This window comes from Pseudorca crassidens, chromosome 4, assembly GCF_039906515.1.
Source record: "Pseudorca crassidens isolate mPseCra1 chromosome 4, mPseCra1.hap1, whole genome shotgun sequence".
NCBI classification, from domain to species: Eukaryota; Metazoa; Chordata; class Mammalia; order Artiodactyla; family Delphinidae; genus Pseudorca; species Pseudorca crassidens.
Genome location: NC_090299.1, coordinates 13,671,422 through 13,690,291, shown reverse-complemented (window position 1 = coordinate 13,690,291; position 18,870 = coordinate 13,671,422). Strand labels below are relative to the sequence as shown.

Genomic DNA, 18,870 nt, shown 5'->3' with positions numbered 1-18,870 from the left:
ATAATTCCCCTCCCTCCAAAGAATTAATTCTAACCGTTAAGTACGATAAGTTTATTCACCAATGTAATGAGTTTGATATTCAGCTCTCTTTTAATCCAAGTCAATGGACTATTACTATGACATGCCAGATAGAAGCCAACCATGGTGTGATTGAAAGAGTCTTTGTGTTAGAGTCTGAAGATTGTCAGTCCCAGTTCTGTCACGTTCTAGATGTGTTACCTTGGAAAAGTCATTTTGCCTCTCTGAACCTTCATTGGTGAGATTAGGATAGTTACATTTACCTTCCAGGATGGAGTTTCCTCTCTATAAAATGTAAATTATATCTACCTCTCAGTGTTGTGGGGATTTAAATTATTTTGACAAAGATAATTTCTGGGAAATATATATGTATAAGTATGTATATCCCAAGCTGGAAACTTCTTCCCTCCTTTTTTGCTTGCTAATTAAGAGTCATAAATAAAATGCTGACGAGCTGCAGTCTGCCGTCTGTGCTGTAGCTGGAGGGCTGTTTTGACTTTGCCTGACAAATGGCTAACCAGCCGCTCCCACCATGCCCAACTCAAGTGTTCAGCACTGAGAAATCCAGCTACTGCCAAAAGCATCTTATAAACTTGTCACTGTTTACTTACTTGGTGACAGTGTTTTTGTTCACTGATCATCCCTGAGATTTCACCCATCAGGGTGTGTCTGTTTCCCTCAAAATGCCATTTAAACACAATCATTTCCCAAACCACATGAAAATAGCAAAGATCCCTATATGAGACTTGGTGCCTTTGCAATTCATCCCCATTGCAATGCAGTTGGGGTGGGATGTTATCTTCACAAAGCAGTAGCCGGATATGCATGGCACTTTATTAAATGGGCAGAAACTTCAAAGCTGCTTCAGTATACTACTGGCCAAGACTTCCAGGTAACCAGTTGAGTGATAAACTTCTACCAGCTTGGGAGAACTGATTGTTAAATTTTCAGGAATTTTGCAAGGTGGTTGATGTCATGTTGATAAATTGAAAGCAGCCGTGGTGGGAGTGTTTACACCATGAAAATTGGCAAACACTTACAAAATCAGGCTTTTTCTCCCAGAGAGCTGGTCGCTAAACATTTATAAGCTCAGTATACAGTATAACCAAGTCTTTGTGCACCTGGGTCAAACCCAGATGTAACCAAGGATGGGAAAAGGGACGTGGCAAATCCGAAATATGAATGAAACCGTGGTGCTGAGGTAAGGGAGAAAGGGAGCTAACTTTCATTGAGCCCATGCTGTGTGCCAGGGTCTACTGTAACCTAGATTGGGATGGATACGTATCAGGAGGCATTTAGCACATTAAAGAGGTGGACCTGCCAAAAGTGTGTTCAGATGAAGAATAGAGAGATTTCCAGAGTCTGACTCAAACCTGGTCGTGAGAGAGGAGGGACAACGTGAGGTATAGCATTGTGCTTTTCACTCGGGTTTCTATCCAGGCCCAGGCTGAGACTGGTGGATCAGAGAAAGGCTTGAAGTAAAATCTGAAAAGGCTGCTTCAGCACTACTCTGTAGTAGCAGGCAGCATGTGTGGATTTGCCATCTCATTGGTTTCAGGACCTCACCTGCAGCAGTGTGGAGACAGCAGAGGCTTAGCTAACCCCCTGGAGCTTAGTGAGGTGGGCTCACTGGTGAGCACTTTTTCAAGAAGACTTTGCAGAGTGCCATGGTGCTATATGAGCAGATAGCGAGGGGCAAGGGCCAGTAGAATTTATTTATGTGACCCCCCTATGTACCTTAGCTGATAAGGCAAGGGGGAAACTGGTGGCACAGATATTTTCTCCATGTGTTCTCACAACAACCGTATGAGAAAGGCATTATTATATGCATCTTATAGATGAAGAAACTAAGGATCAGAGAGCTTGAGCAACTTGCCTGATATGATGCAGAAAGTAAGTGGAAGAGCTGAAATCCAAACATGGGATTGTCTGACTTCAAATACTCCTGGGGCCTCTATGACCTCCTTTTACCCTGTGTCTCTGCATATTCTTCTGTCCTTTCCTTCTTTCTGGTCTTGGGGAAAGAATTGTCTCTCCTCTCTCTAAGGTCAACATTTTCACTTGTGTCCACGAATTCTGCACCCTCCCAGTTCCTGCTCTAGAGTCTTTATAAAGCACCCCCTTGCTCTGTGATGCATCTTTGATCTGTCCCTCACCACAGACTTCTTTCCATCTGTCACCTGAAGTGAGTGGCTGTATGGGTTCCTTTCTCAGTCTTCTCTCCCTTAGCCTTTCAGCAGCATTGAACACAGTCCAGATTCTTCTTTATTCTTGAAACTCTCCACATGCAGCTTCTATGACTTGTTTGTCCCTCTCTGGTTACTCCTCTGGCCACTTTTGGCTCTCCTCCCTTTTTTCTAATCCTTGAACTGTAGGCGTTACTCCAAGAGTCTGGTGCTGATTCTCTTCCTCTTCTTCTTCAGTCTTTCCCCTTTGAGGTTCCCTTTGGCCTCAGCTCTCTATGCAGACAATCCCAAACCAATAATGCACAGGTCTGATGGGGAAACGAATGGAATTAACTTGACTGGGTCTCTAGGGCCAAGAGCAGTCTCTGGCATAGAGTGAGCACTCAATAAACAAATGGATTTCAGATGAAGAGAACATTGTGAACAGGGCTTGAGCATATGTGTATTGATTTATTTGAAGGTTACCCCCTTCAGGCTCTGAATTCATCAAAGTCAGGAACTGTGCCTTTTCCCCATTTTTGATTCCCTGATCCAGCATAACACATAATAGCTCTTCAATAAATGTCTGTTGACTGAATGAATGAGTCCAAGCTTGCTGATAACTCAGTGCAGAACTGTGGCAGTTCTTATACAGGAATTTAGACTTTATTCTGTGTGCAGTGGGCTTGGTGCCATCCAAGGATTTTTCTCATTTGAGTAACTCCTTCGGAGCCGAGCTCCAGGATGACTCATCTGGCTGCAGTCAGTGTTCAAAACCTTGCACCATCTTCTCCCCTTGCCTATTTCCTTCCCTATTCTATCTCTAATCAGTGGTCCAATCTTGTTGATTTTACTTCAAAATATGGCTTTATGGCTTGTATCTGTGTTTTGGTTTCTATTCTCATGGCCACCTCCCAAGGTCAGCCCTAATTACCTCTTGTCTGGGCGTCAGTGCCGGTGTCACTCCCGCTCCAATCACTGCTCTGTATGCCATAGGCTTCCGCTATGCTACTAAAGGCTGGCTTCGTGTTTGAAAAAAAAGAAAAAGAACAAAGCCAAATTGGTTCTGGAAAAGCAAGGATAAAGAGGGCTAATATAACTCCATTTTCTTCCTTTAATCCTGTCGGCCCTTTAAATCTGCTTGCTGCTCTGGGTTTTACCCTTGAGTTGCCTGAGTGGGTTTATCCCTTCATTGTTTCTTATAGCAAAGACTGGGATCCCATCCCCACAATAGAGCCAAGTTGTAGGAGAAAGAGAGTAGACCATTTGAAAGGTTGTGCTTAACTGTGATGTGGAAGAAAGCAAGGGAAATGGAAGAACAATCCTTTAGGAAAGAGAGGACAAGGGAAGGGGAAAGGTAAGAGATGGGGAGAAGGTCTTTGAGATAATATTTCTAGATGAAGGGAAGAAAAAAGAGGGAGAGAAGACAAGAGCTGAGCTTCTGCCATTTTTTTCATAGCTAATTTTGGGGAAACAGGCCCTTTCTGAAAATGCTTTCTTAGAACCTTGTGGATCCAGAATTTATCCTGATAAAACAGTGAGCTAATGGACTTTAGGGGACCTCTTTGGGGACACCTACACTTAAAACATTTAGGTCAGTGTTATGCAAAGTGTGACCTGCTTTCTGCAAGGAGTTAAGTCCAAAAATGACAAGTAAGTACTTAGAAACTTTTCAGTCATTGTGCACTGCCACCGTGATGGGCTGGAGGTGGGTGATACCGGCTGGAGAGAGCCGATTGTGGGTGTTTCTTCCCATCTCTGTGGCTCAGTGACCTCAAGTCGGTAGCTTGAAATCAGTCATGGCAGGAGGTATTGTCATCTTGCAAATGGGCAAATGGTACAAATCAGGCCTCCTCCTACATCCCACCCCACCACCCTGGGTGCTGTTCATTGCCAGCCCCCCACTGCCTGGCTGCCGTATCCACACACCTGATCAGGGGACACTGTTGAATAGAATATTGTTAAATTTACACAGTGAGTTGCCTGTGGCTGCTACTGCCTACTCAGCAAGCACAGTAAGATGGTGTATCTGTCAGCCAAGGAATGGGGGGATGGTGGTTCTTCACCATAGGGAATTTGAAATGCACTGCCTTAGATCATCCTCAGCTTGTTCAAGCATTCCAACAGAGGTCTGCATGATAACCAAATGGAAGAGCCCACAGGTTTGGAAACCTGCTACTCCAGGTTTCAAGCCCTCTAAGATAGTTAGGATCCAAGGGAGCGTAGGGGAGGGGTGGCAGATCCTGCCAGGGCAGAGAAGTTATACGTGAAATAGATGGAGGTGTGTGTAATTAGGCTACTAGGGCCACCAGAACAAAATACCACAGCCTGGGTGGCTTAAACAACAGAAATGTGTTCTCTCACAGTTCTGGAGGCTGGAAGTCCAAGATAAAAGTGTTGACAGGTTTGGTTTCTCCTGAGGCCTCTCCCCTTGGCTTGCAGATTGCTGCCTTTTTGTCATGTCCTCACATGGTCTTTCCTCTGTGCTTGAGCATCTCTGGTGTCTCTTTCTTATAAGGACATTGGATTAAGGTCCCACCCATATGACCTTATTTAACCTGAATTACTTCTTTTAACGCCCTACCTCTAAATATACTGACACTGGAGGTTAGAGGTTCAGCTCATGAGTTTCAGGGGACACACTTAAGTCTGTAATAGTGTGTCACTGTCGACTGTGGGCTCATGCTGCATTCCAGTCCAGCACCGTGTAATGGCACAGGACCGTGGAGCCCTCATACCCACTCCGGGGATACCTTCTCACTCCTCCTGGGTGCCGATTCCACTTTCCAGCAATCTCCAACCTCACCAAGGGCTACCCCTCTCTCAGTTCCCACCTCAAGTCCCATGCCTCCAATCTAGACTTCTCTGACTCCTGCTTGAAGAGAAGTCCCTCTCATCTGACTCACCCTAGCACTTCTGCTCTGTATTGTTAAGTTGGTAATGAATCTCATCAAGATTTGCAATGCCTTTCCTGATATCATTACACGTATCATTACATGCAATCAACACATTGCATGTATTTAGGGCTTGTCTACCCAGCTGGATTGTAGGTACCTTGAGAAACGGACATCTTACTCTTCTCGACCTCCTCCATTGAGTGATTAATTAGCTGCGTGCTTTGTATAGAGTAAGAAGTCAATAAATGTCACAGAGTTGATGTACCTCTTCCTGAAACAGTTAAGGTTATTACATGCTCAGAGGTGTATGTGGAATCAAACTCATAGTGGTAAGTACTGAGGCTTTTTCCCCTTTATTGTGGATGGCAAGCCAGAATTTTCTAGTAAATGCCCATTCGTGGATGCTATTGTCCCAGTGAGTTATTATGACTTTTCACTCTGACTCTGGTATGAAAGAGACCTGGATTTGAGTTCTGGTTTTCCCAGTTACTGCTGTCTGGCCTTGAGGAAGTTATCTAAACTCTGTAAGGCTCAGTTCCTTCATCTGAAAAACAGGAGTAATAATAATACCTTATTTCACAGAGTGGTGGCACAGGATTAAAATAGGAATAGTAGCACTAAGTGCGTAGTCGATGTTCAGCACTAATATTAGTCTGGTACACAGAGATTAAAAAAAAGAAAAACAAAAAAACGTAGAACTCTTAACCATACATATCAGCCTCCACTCCAGAACCAGGAGTAACTTGAAAAGAAAAGCACTTGCACACCATCAGAGGATCAGCCGTGCAAATAGCCCATTTAGTGCCCGATGCCAAGTGCTCCTGGATTAAGAATACTGTGAAGAATCCAGAAGGAACAGTTTCCTATCCGTGAGGAGGTGGCTTCTAAACAACCCTTGGCCTCCCATTGTCGTCAACCCCCTTCCCAAGTCCCACTTCTCTTTGTAAAGCATAAAACATTTTTACCTCTAAAATCCTGTATGTGTATGGAGTTTTGTCACGCTGGAGGCGGTCAGGTTGCATGGGAAGTACAACCTCATTAACTGGAAATAAATCAGCATGACATTTGTCCTGAAGTTAAGGATCGAATAAAGTTAAACCATATTCAATGTTTTCTCAGAGATATTCAAGAAAAACAACTTTAGTGGAAGAAGAGAAAAACTATTCAGGGACAAACACACAAAAAAACCCCATAGTCTCACTAGAACTTCTAAATAGTCCAGAGCAAGCTTAGGCGGAGATGCTCCTGCAGGGAGAGCAAGAGGGAGGTGAGTGGGAAGACAGTGCAATCCTGTGCTTCTCTAGGGCTGCCGGTGCGAAGCAGAGGCCTCCAAAAAGGCTCCAAGTGGCTCGTCAGCTTTTCAGTATGTCTAACAAGTTAGACATACATCCCCAAATGTATACTGTGATGCTAAAGCCCATTTATATACGCTATAAAGTTTCCCCTGTGTGTCCTGCAGGCACATGCATGGCTGGGAAGTGTCTATGGGTTGATTCCTTCGAGAATTATATGGAGCTGACACGGCCGAAACCCACAATGACCCAGACGAGGACAGAAGTCTGTCCTGAAAGAGTGACTTCCACCCCTCTGTGTAAGTAATTAATATCAATCCCCACTGAGCAGAGTGGTACAAAATTATTAAGGCTGCTTCCTGAAGAAACTTCTAATGCAGTGTGCAATGAAAGTGTCAGGCGCAATGAGTTAGTAGGTGCTGCCCCGCTGTTGTGAAGTGCCAGATATTTCTCTACCTGTTATCCAAGCTTCTGGGTCTTGTGGGGAAGGCAGTTCCAGCCTGAGGAGAGCATCAGCAGTTATTTGAGCTGAGAGGATCATAAAGTGACGACAGTGTAGGCAGGAGGAAGTGCCTGAGGAAACGGTGGGATGTCTGTGGTTGAGGTGACATGAAGAGGGGAGTGTGGTGAAGGAGGACCCTGCCTGGTGTACGACGCTGAGTAATGTCATGACCAAAATCATCTGGCCCTGTGGATTTAAAAATTGTTCTCAGGGCAGCTCAGGAATTCAGATGGGATCATTGCAGAAAGAAATATGTTTTTGGTTATTTCTGTAGTCATTCTAGAAATGCAAGCTCAGTGTTTGGCATTTATTTACGTTTATTATTTATTTTGGACCTCATAGACGTTTGCGTCTCTCCCACCTGTGTGATGCTTATCTCAGCCAGATTCTTGGAGTCTCTCTGGCTTCTCCTCTTCCCTCAGTCATGTCCAGTCATTGTCAAATGGCTCCGAGCAAGTTAAATCTTTCTTAGTCTCCATTTCCTTGGGTTCTACCTTTGTTGTGTCCCTCATAGTCTGTCCCGTTTTCTCTTTGCAACTCTCCTTGCCTGTACTTTGTCTTGTCTGGGCTCTCTACCTCCTACCTGGACCTCTCTGGTCTCCCTCCTCCCATCTTTTCCCCTTTGACTTTCCTACCCAGAGCACAGCAGGAGGACAGCTAACACCATTTGCTGGGTGCTTTTCCTGTGCCAAGCCCTGGGCTGTGGATGTTACGTATGTTATTTCTAATGTTTCAGTAACCCTGGCAATGGTATTATTACTTCCATTGTTCAGCTTGGGAGGCTCCAAAAAGGTCCTAATGTGCTCACACCAGCTCTGAGGGATAGCTAGAATTATAACCTAGGGCTGATGGACCCCACAGTTCATGCTATACCCTACTCGTGCGGCTTTCTCTGCTCAGAAATCTTCAGTGGCTCCCATTGCCTAATTAGTAAATCAAGTCCAGGCTCTCTCTCTCTCTTTTTCTTTTTTCTTTCAAAGTCCAGGCTCTTTTATCTCAGCATTCAAGGCTCTCTAAAATCTAGTTTACTATGTTTGTCGGCTCTCCCATCAACTCCTGTCACACACTCTACAATTTAGCCAAAAAAACCAAACAGCCAAACAAACAAAAAGCCTATTTTTATTTACACCCATACTTTCTTTCCTAAGTGCTTTTATCCATGCTTTTTCTTCTGCCTGCTGCAGAGACTCTGTCATTCCTTCCTCTGTATAAGTAAATGTTGCCCAAGAAAACACTGAACAGAGTTGGGCTAGAGATCCATTTATTTTCTGGTTCACAAAGGGTATGTTGGATCTTTATTAAATAGTCTAAAATGTTCTTTCAATAATGTTTTTCTTTAATATCTTTTTAAAAGACATTTAAAGTGAATCAGAAAGCAATTAAATGATTAATTGCTGCAGCCGGATTCTGCTGCCCTCAGCCTCTGTGGATGCTATCTGACCGATTAACCTCTGTTTCTGAGCTCTGTCTGATTGAAGAAGGCAATGACGGAAAACGCTTGGCCTATCACATGACTGATCTCTGCTGTCATGAGCCATCGTTTTCTAACTGCAAGCTTTCATTTTCAAAGTCCTGGCATGATTTCAGGAGCTGTAAACCCTCATGTGAGTAAGTGAGCAGTGAGAACTGGCAGTTTTTCAATCTCAAGTCTCTTCAGCTTTAAACCTACATTTAGCTGTGATTTTTTTTTCCACCTTAAGTTGTGCATTCTTTTTGGTGTGTACTTTTTTGATAAATAAAATAGGGTGGAGGTGAATTCGACTAAAACAAATATGAGTTGGTCCAATTAGGGCTGACCTTAGAAAAAAGTCACAGGTGCCCCAACGTTAATTCCATAGTCAGAGCAGGAGGTGAGAGAGGAATAGTGAGTATATGGGGTTCTCAGTTTCTCTTCTACAATGACGGACACAGGGTAGAGAGCACTGAAAATGAACCTGAAAATTATGAACCCATTGGTGGAGATGACCCACATGCCAGTTTGAACAGGTGTTGCTTTTGATGTCTTGGGGAAGGTCAAGGAGTATCTTCTCCAAGGTCTAACTCTGAATGGAAGAGCTTTGTGAGATATCAGGGAAGGATATATCATTGGAAAGATTCCTTTCCTAGTTACAATGTTTAAGTAATTGGGGTTCAAGTTAATGCAGAATTAATTGTCCTTAGTGTATTCTTAGCTGGACAATTCGATTAATATTATTTACATTAATTTAAGGGATGGGTAATCTGAAAACAAAAATGTGTATATACTATGAAGGACTTCCTCAAAGATTTGTTCCTGCCTGATGGTTTTATTTTGAAATTTGTACACCAAGTCTTTTGTTATCCTCTTTTTATTTTATTTCTTAGCTTTTAAAACAAATTAGCAAGAGGAGGAAAGAGGAGGGGGAGAAACTGTGCAAAACACAAGAATGTTACAGTCGGCAATGTGATGAAAGCTTGTAATTTCATTCTGAGGTTTTGATTGTGCATCTATTTTTTGTTGTTGCTGTTTTCTTCTCCTTTGTCTTCATACCTAGCAAATAATTACTGACCAGCAAATGTGCTTATGGTACCATCTTAGGAAATTTGATATAAGGAATTCTATAAGGAAAAAAACATTACCAGTATACGGAGCTCATTTAGAAGACAGTTACAGACAGCCGCAGAAATAATAGTAGCTTACATTTACGGAGCACTCACAATTTGCCAAGCACTCTTCTAAGTGCTTCATGTAGTATTAGCTCATTTAATCCTCTCAACAACTGTGTGAGATCGGTACTATTATCCCTATTTTATAAATGAGAAAACTGAGGCACAAGGAGATTAAGTTATTCATCTACAGTCACATAGATGACCGGAACCATCATTTGAACCCAGCCAGTGTGAATCCAGAATAAAAAAATAAAACAAGTATAACCAGAATGAAACTAATATTGTTCTTTTTAGATTTCCTAAACTTACTATCACCACCAGTGAATTCTGCGTGGTGATTAAGATTGAACTTGTAAGAATAGAAGAGGAATTGTTTAGTGTAGAGAGATGGTGAAAGAGAGTGAAAAAATGAAGATGCTGGCCAAAGCACCTGCAGTGGGTTCCGAGATAAGGATTCTAGGAGGTAGGTGTGGCAATACCTTCTGTTGTGTGCTCAGCTGGGCCTCAGTCTAGACTGGTGGGCAGCGATGCATAGTGGGTCAAGGAATGTGGCTGCTGACCGATTTTTGTCACTCACTGCACTGCTTTCCTGCTCCTCAAGCTGAGATAGATAATACCGACAGCTCACTTTGAGTTCCCATCCATCTGAAGCACTTCTAGATTTGCAGTTCATGTTACCTTCTGCAGAGCCAGAATATGTCCTCTTTTTTTTCAGATCTCTTACCACCTCAGAACATTCAGGACAGGCCCACCATCTTTTATCTAAACCCAAGGGACCAGGTATGTTTAGAAATTCAAAATTTTATAGATTTTAGAAAGGTAAAATGGTATGTATCTCATACATTGTATAATATTTCCAGTGGGGTCTGGATCAACATCCCATAAATAAATATTATCATATTTCCACCACAAAAATGTATGTATCATCACGCTAAGTGAGACAAAGAATGACTGTCCTCAGCTACATGTTAAGAAGGTCAGATTTTGCCACCAAACGAATTTTTGTGCCAAATTTATGGGAAAAACTTTTGGTTGCAGGGCTTTTGGGATTTTGGAATTGAGGATGGGGAATGTGAACTGTATCATCACCAATTCCTTCCACTCTAGTCAGAGGGATGTGCGTGAAGGTGCTGACAAAGCTATTCCTACATTTTCTCCACTGGCCAGGAAGGGGTCTGATGTGGGCTGAGCCTGAAGGACCCCAGCCTCATCTTCTCATTCCAGGTTTTAGTTGGGAAAGCAGGCAGTCAGGAAATAGAGTCGATCCCTACACACTCCACATTCCCTGCGGGTCTGGTGGACAAAGAGTAATAAAGAAAATACAAACTCAGGAAAGACAAGATTCAGTTCTTTTTCTTTTTCTTTTATTTGAAAGACTTATTTACACTACTTAGAAAAACCTCTCCCCTTCTCTTGGGAGTCACTTAGCTTAGCTTGGAGGACCACAGATTAAAGTACAATATAGTGAGTATTATTAAAAACAACTTGTAAAAATGCATTATCCTGAAGATTTAGCAGCTAATTTCCTGTTGCCTTTACTTCTTACATCATTTTTTTTTCTCTCAGTGTATAACCTTCCTTAAATTTTATGTCCTGTTCTCAAATTCCTCCTGGGTTTAATGACTAATCTCTATTTGTGTTGCTCTGGTGAAGCCTATAGAAGGAAAATCATAAATTAATGGCATATGTTTGTAGCTATAAACAGGGGACAGATTCAGAAATATACAAACATGCCAAGTACCCTATTTCCTATAGCTGCAATGCTCAACACCCAATTAACCTTAGATTTACAAGTCTAATCAAACGGCCCAGTCCGTTTCCGTTGAAAAGCTGTGCACTGTGTATAACCTTTCACCTGATCTAAATCTCTAGTAAACCCTGGGAAGCAAACTCCTTTGTGGAGCTAGTCACTCTGTTGGATGAAGCCAGTGCCCCCTTTGAAGGCCCTGAGTTACCATTTCCTGCATTGCCAAGACGTAGTTTGCAAAGGGACGGCCTGTGGTACTTTATGTAGGGGGACAGTCCTGACTGCTTACACAGGCTGTGTTCTGTGACAGTAGGACTGTGCTGAGTCACTTACACTTTGCCCCCAGGTCTTCTTTACAAATACAGTATGATTTTGGAAGATAATAATACCAAATATTTATTTACCACCTCTCTGGGTCAGCCAGGCATTCTTTTAAGCTCTCTCCACCTATGAACTCATTTAATCCTTTTCACAAGCAAAGAGTCAGGAACCATTATGATCTTTGTCTTATGATGAGAAAGTGGAGGTACAGAGAGGTTAAGTCAATTGCCCAAAGAGCCTCAGCTAGTGAGCGGAGGGACCGGGGCTCTGGATCCTGGCAGTCTTTCTCCAGAGTTGGCCCACATGCCCACTGTCATGCTGCTTTCATGGATACTGCAGGGCCGGTGGCAAAACCTGGAACAATGGTGTGGAGTTTACCACTTGAGCTGCATTAGAATGTGCCCTAACCCAGTGTTTTTTTCAACCTTGAGGCTCTGCAGAACCCGTAGGGGTGATGGGACTGAGAGGCAAAGGGGGCTCAGGATTTCACACCCACATCAGCCAGAGCAAGTCAGTTTTAAATGTTACTTTCTAGCCCTAAGATTTTATTTGAATAAGGAGTTCTATAGCTCGTGAAAACTTGAAAGACAGCTCTAAACAGTTGAGCCATTTGGCTCACACAGGGGTGATACCAATGGCAAAATGAACTGGGATGTAGAAACGTGGATCCCAGTGCTGTATGATGCTGTGTAATACTCTTTCTGACTACAGTCGGCCCTCCATATCTGCGGGTACTGCATCCATGGATTCGATCCACCATGGATAGTAAATATTCGAAAAAAAATAAAATCCTAGAAAGTTCCAAAAAGCAAAACTTGAATTTGCTGTGTACCAGCAACTATTTACAAAGCTTTTACATTGTATTTACAACAATGTACATAGCATTGACATTGTATTAGGTATTATAAGTAACCTAGAGATTATTTAAAGTACATGGGAGGATGTGTGTAGGTTATATGCAAATACTGTGCCATTTTTACATGAGGAACTTGAGCCTCCAGGATTTTAGTATCTGTGAGGGCCCTGGAACTGACCCTGGTGGATACCAAGGGACCACTGTATTGACAAAGGATATATTTAGATGCAAATACATGTGGCCTTTGGAGATTACATTTCAGGGTGAACTAGAGGCTGCTGCCTGGCCAAGACTAGACAGAACGCTGATAAAGAGGAAGGTGGAAAATACCATCCTAGTCTAGGGTAGAGGAAGGAGTGATGAGAAAAGAAAGCTTGGTGTGGAAGAAAAGGCTTGTGATTAAGGAAAGTGGTGAATAGAGCTTAGGGCAGGTAGTGAGGTGAGCAGTCACACCCTGTGAATTAGATTGCTGAAAGGAGGGCTGAGGAAAGTAGAAAAGAAACCAATTGAGTGAGGCAAGATCAGAGAACCAGAATGGAAACTTTACATGGAAAATGGCCAGAGCTCAGAGGACCCAGGAAGACACTCTCGAGGCTTTATGTGGATAAAGTCCAGAGGAACAAAAGGCTAGTATGTATTTGTTAAAAATAAAGTTTATGAGGTTAGTAGATCTGAGAAAAACAAAGGATTACGACAAAGCATTTTATCAGGTACTTCACCGTGCCCTCAACTAGGTGGATTCAAAACTGGTTGAGTGACCTTTCTCCAGAGGTGCTGCCTAGTGGATTACTGTCAGCCTGCAGGGCAGGCATGGCCCTGTTCTTTATTTTATAAAGCAAATGCTCTGACTAGTCTCTGACACTATATGTCACTAAATGATGTGTGATCTCTTTTATCCTGTATGTCCATTTCATCATTATTTAATTGGTTGTTAACGTGGGATTCCTGAGTGAGCCTAAGAGGGCCCATGAATCCTCTAAAATTATTATAATACTTACATTTCTGTCTCCCTTGCTAGACAATGAGCAACCTGAGGAGACAGGGCAAGTTGTAACTGGAAAAAGAAAAGCAGTGTATGTATTAATCTATAAATGAGCTATAATTCACTCATTTATCCATTCACCCTTTTCTTGAGTATCTCTAACATGCTTGCAGTTGGCTACTGGGCACGCAAGAAAGAGGGATTCAAATAAATTAACAAAGAGCAAAATAATAATCTTTTTCATGTGGTGTTTGATGTAGCCTGGAGACTTGGGATCATCTTCCTAGAGAGGAAACTTTACTGCAGCTGTTTTTGGAGGGATACATGGGAAGCATTTGGGTTGGTAGTCCAGCAGGAGATAAGGCGAAGGGCACTCCAGGAAGAGAGGTGAGAAATAGCATGCCGTATGTGGCAAAATGCAAGTTGTTTGGGATGGCAGTGGCAAAGGGCACATGTAGGGGCTGAGACAGACAGGGCTGGGTGGTGACAGAACTTTTTATTTTTTATTTTTTATTTTTTTGCGGTACGCGGGCCTCTCGCTGCTGTGGCCTCTCCCGTTGCGGAGCGCAGGCTCCGGACGCGCAGGCGCAGCGGCCATGGCTCACGGGCCCAGCCACTCCGCGGCATGTGGGATCTTCCCGGACCGGGGCACGAACCCGTGTCTGCTGCATCGGCAGGCGGACTCTCATCCACTGCGCCACCAGGGAAGCCCGGTGACAGAACTTTTATACCATACTAAGAATTTATATTTTATCCCCAAGGTCATGGGAGACATTAGAAGATTGAAAGGGCATGATATGATTAACTTTTTATTTTGGAAGAATTATATTAGTGGTAATGTGAAGGATGCAATAAGGGGCGAGACTGAGGCTCGGGAAAAGTTTTAGAAAACTGCTACAATAATTGAAGTTAACAACACTGCCATGCCGTTACTACTCTTATTACTACCACTGCCATTGGTGCTGTTTCTCTACCTACTGCTATTACCACTGCCGCTACTCCCACAGGAATAGTAAGGATGATGGGGAGAAGGTGTGAGAAGCTGAAGAAGAGTCTGAGATGTGTAAGTGTGATGCTGTGATATATAATAAGAGATATATATTCTGTTTTTGTCCTGTTTCTGACTCAGAGCTCCTAAAACCCTTGGAATTTCCTAAGTGATGAGAGCAATAAAAGTGTCTTGTTATGTTAATGAGTGACTTTTAGAAAGTTCCTGGGTAACCTGAGGAGGGGGGGCTGCTTGCTAGGAGAACAAATCGTGTGATTAGAGGGTTGGAACTTTCAGTCCCACCTCCAACCCCTCAGCCTCCAAGGAGGGGAGAGACGGTCGAAGATTGAGTTCAGTCACCAATGACCAATGATTTAATCAACCATGCCTCTGTAATGAAACCTCCATGAAACCCCAAAAGGATTGGGTTGGGAGAGCTTCAAGTTGATGAACATCTGGAGGTTCAGGGAGAGTGGTGCTCTCAGAGCGCCAGGAAGCTCTGTGTCCTTTCCCCATACCTTGCCATATGGGTCTCTTTTGTCTGACATTCTTGAGTTATACCCTTTTATAATAAACTGATACTCTAGTAAGTAAAATGTTTCTCTGAGATCGGTTAGCCTTTCTAGCAAATTAATTGAACCCAAGGAGGGGGATGTTGGAACCTCTGATCTGTAGCTGATGGGTAAGAAGCACAGGTGACAACTTGGACTTGCGATTAGCCTCTGAAGTTTGGAGCAGGGGGCAGTCTTACTGTAGCACTGAGTCCTTAGCTTGTGGGATCTGAGGCTACATCCAGGTAGATAGTGTCAGAATTGAGTTGAATTGTAAGACACCCAGCTGGTGTCACAGAGGTGCATGGTGTGGGGATAAAAACCACACATTGGGGTTGGGTGCAGAAGCAGAGTAAGGAAGGTAGAGGAAAATCAGGAGATGAGGACCTCCTAGAAACCAAGGAGAAGATGGTGAGCACTAACAGGTGGTGGGGAGAGGTGAAGGAAGAAAAGAGCTCAAAATGTGTTTGTATTGAGAATGAAGTAGTTTGCTCTCCAAATGCCTCATTAACTTACTGTGAGTTTTTAAAATTAATTAATTTGTTTATTTATTTATTTTTGGCTGCTTTGGGTCTTCATTGCTGCGTGCCAGCTTTCTCTAGTTGCAGCGAGTGGGGGCTACTCTTTGTTGCAGTGCACGGGCTTCTCATTGTGGTGGCTTCTCTTGTTGCGGAGCACGGGCTCTAGGTGCACAGGCTTCAGTAGTTGCAGCACACGGGCTCAGTAGTTGTGGTGCACAGGCTTAGTTGCTCCATGGCATGTGGGATCTTCCCGGACCAGGGCTCGAACCCGTGTCCCCTGCATTGGCAGGCGGACTCCCAACCACTGCACCACCAGGGAACTCCCTTACTGTGATTTAATTAAGTTACACTAGTAGAAGGCAGAGGGTGAAAGGGTTTATACCTGTTCCTGAGACTTATTTCAATTCTTTGAGTGTTTGAGAAGTACCAGTACTTCAACCCTTGGCCAGTGACATGGGTCAATGACAGGTACCTGTTGTTGAGAATGATGCCCTTGGAGACTTCACCACAGAGAAAAACTGGCTTGTTTAAATCTGTTCTCAGATAATAAAGTACAAGCAAAGATACAACTTGCAGAAATACTACATCATGATCAAAATGTGTACTAATTCACATCTGATAGTCTCAGATAGCCCTTGTATTTTTAAGTTAGGAGAAATGAGGAAGTAAAAACAAAACTTGCCTTTCAGTTCTCCCCACGCATTTTTAAAATTGTATCCTCCTTGGTTCCTCTACAACAGCCCAGCAGTCCAGTTGTGTATGTTCAGTGGCAGGTGAGGTGACCCACTTATCTCAGGATTGGCTGCCCCTTACCCTTCTATATTTTCCAGGTGTACATGCGGAGAGATGCCGCACTGGCACTCCAACCTCTCGCCTGATTTGAAGTATCAAAGCATTTTAGAAATCAGGTCTCAGTGTTAAAAACTCTCAGGTGAACTCTGATGGGTTTTAGTGGCAGTCAGTACCTTAGAATGCTGATGAGGAACAACCACTTGACCCACCCATGGTAAAAACCTTCTTTAAACCCATGAGCAGAACAGTTTTGAATTATAAATAAGAAGATTAATTAGTTTTTGCTATGTGCCTATTATTTGTTAGAGACACAAGGATTTGTACATATCTTTTTAGCCTCTCCCTATCTTCTTGCAGCTATTTAAAGTATTTTCTTATTTTTTAGTTTAATTTTATCTTTTAAAAGTTTTTATTTATTTATTGGCTTCATTGGGTCTTAGTTGCGGCACGCGGGATCTTTTGTTGCAGTGTGCAGGCTTCTCTCTAGTTGTGGCGCGAGGGCTCAATTGCCCCACGGCCTGTGGATCTTAGTTCCCTCACCAGGGATTGAACCAGCGTCCCCTGCATTGCAAGATGGATTCTTGCCACTGGACTACCAGGGAAATCTCTATTTACAGTATTTTACAAAGGAGAAGTTCCAAGGAGGAGCTGTGCCAAAGGGTATGCACAAAATTCAGATATCTCTTACTGTAAAGTCCAGGGGCTCTCCTGGCATTTACAAAGACCTAGATAACAAATGTATTCTCCTTGTTTCCTGTAACGGTTATCAAGAAAACAATCCCAGCATCAGTGTAATCTTCCTCAGTGACCTCTGAAGGGTCATTTGTCAGTTGAGAGTAAGGCACATGCTTGAAGAAGTCTCAAGTAATTCTTGTTTGTGCTACTTATCTTTAGTAAATCTGGGATTGACCCTAGATGAAGATAGGACTGTGCTGGCTGAGCTCCCAGCTGACATAGCAACTTGCCAGCCATGTGAGTGAGCCAACTCAGAGATGGGTCCTCGGGCCCAGGAGAGTCACCCCAGCTGACAGCTGACACCACTGGAGCAGAGATGACAGGTCCCCACTGAGCCCTGCCCAAATTGCAGATTCTGAGCAAATTAAATGGAAAAGTTTAGTCATACAAAAAATAGCAATGTATAATGAACCTCCATGTGCCCATTATGCAGCTTCATAATTTATCTACTCAGGTCTAATTTTCTTCCATCTATGTTCCTACCCACCTTCCTCCATCCCACCCCATTTTATTTTTAACCAAATTCTCAGACCATCTTTTTGATATCATATTCTCTTGGTGATCTCACCTGGACTCATAGCTTTAAATTTCCTTCATATGCCGAAGACTCAAAGTTATTACCTGCACTATATCATTGTGGCTCAAAGCATGGGTTGTGATACTTACGTGCCTGGATTAAAATCATGGCTCTTCCACAAATTACCTTTGTGACCTCAGTTACTTAATTGCTGTGTGCCTCAGTTTTCCAGTCCGTGAAATAAGAGATGATGGAACCAAGCAGAACCCTGCAGGCTCCTCCATTTCCCCTGCCTCTTGTTTGTAGAAAAGCTGAAGTCTCCCAGGCTTCCCTGAGTCACAAAAGAGCAGGCTCAAGCAGCTAAGGATTAGAACAATAGAATCACATTCAGAATGTGTCTGATGCACATTCCTGAGTTGCTTTACAGATACTATAACTGCCACCAGAGGGAAAAAGCCAACACATGATGACAGGACTGCAGCCATGACACAAGCTGCTACATCTTGAGCAGTACTAAATCTATGGCTAGCACAATTCCAAGAACTGGCCTTAAGAGAATGGGATTAACACTGTAGCTCATAATCATCTATATCTGCAGGCATCAGAATAACTGTAGCTTGTTCTGCCCATATATGTAAACGGGAGCAACTGTCAGCAAAGAGATGCCACAGACCCATGTCAACATCTTCCACTCTAAGAACATGGCACTCTGTGTCAGCATGAAGAAGTTACAGAAGGCAGACCTTCACCCACGATCCCATAGAAGTGGAATGATATTCTGAGAAGTGGGGATTTGTAAGCAGCTTTTAGCAGGAGAGAGCTCTCTACAGGAGGCCCCTTTTGTCTGTCACTAACCTTAAACCAGGCACCTCCATGCTCTACTCATCTCTGGCCCTGCACACATTTCAAATCTTTTGATCACACAATACCTTGCCTAACCTATTGGTTCTTTCTGTAGATCAAAGTAGAAATGAAGAATCAATAATTAACAGATGACCAGATCTCTTCCCTAGCTTCCTCGTCCATAATCTCTGGAACAAACTGTGTGAACAAGATAGCATCTAAAGAAAGATCACAAGGAGTCAATGAACCTGCACTCAGTGGGGGATGGAGATGACTCTGACCTCCTATCTCAGTGATTAACTGAGATTACTTCCCTTTAAAAACTTTCATGGCTGAGCAGAATCTTTGGAGGTGGTTTTGGGGGCATGGTGAGTCCACCATCTCCCCAGATTTCTGGCATTCTGATTAAAAGTAACTTTCCTTTCTACCAACAACTGTGTCTCAGGTATTGATTTTTGAGTGGTGAGCAGCCAGACCTGAGTTCAGTAACAAGGATAATATTTCCTACTACCTCT

The 18,870-nt window shown here is 43.2% G+C and overlaps 1 long non-coding RNA gene across 1 annotated transcript in view; it reads left to right on the top strand.

The window, feature by feature from the left end:
- LOC137223407 (uncharacterized) overlaps nucleotides 1-18,870 on the top strand; it is a 72,789-nt gene that overhangs the window by 36,808 nt on the left and 17,111 nt on the right. Inside the window, exon 3 of the long non-coding RNA XR_010942857.1 lies at nucleotides 6,540-6,671. This is a non-coding gene — a long non-coding RNA (uncharacterized lncRNA). The remainder of the gene's footprint in view (nucleotides 1-6,539; nucleotides 6,672-18,870) is intronic.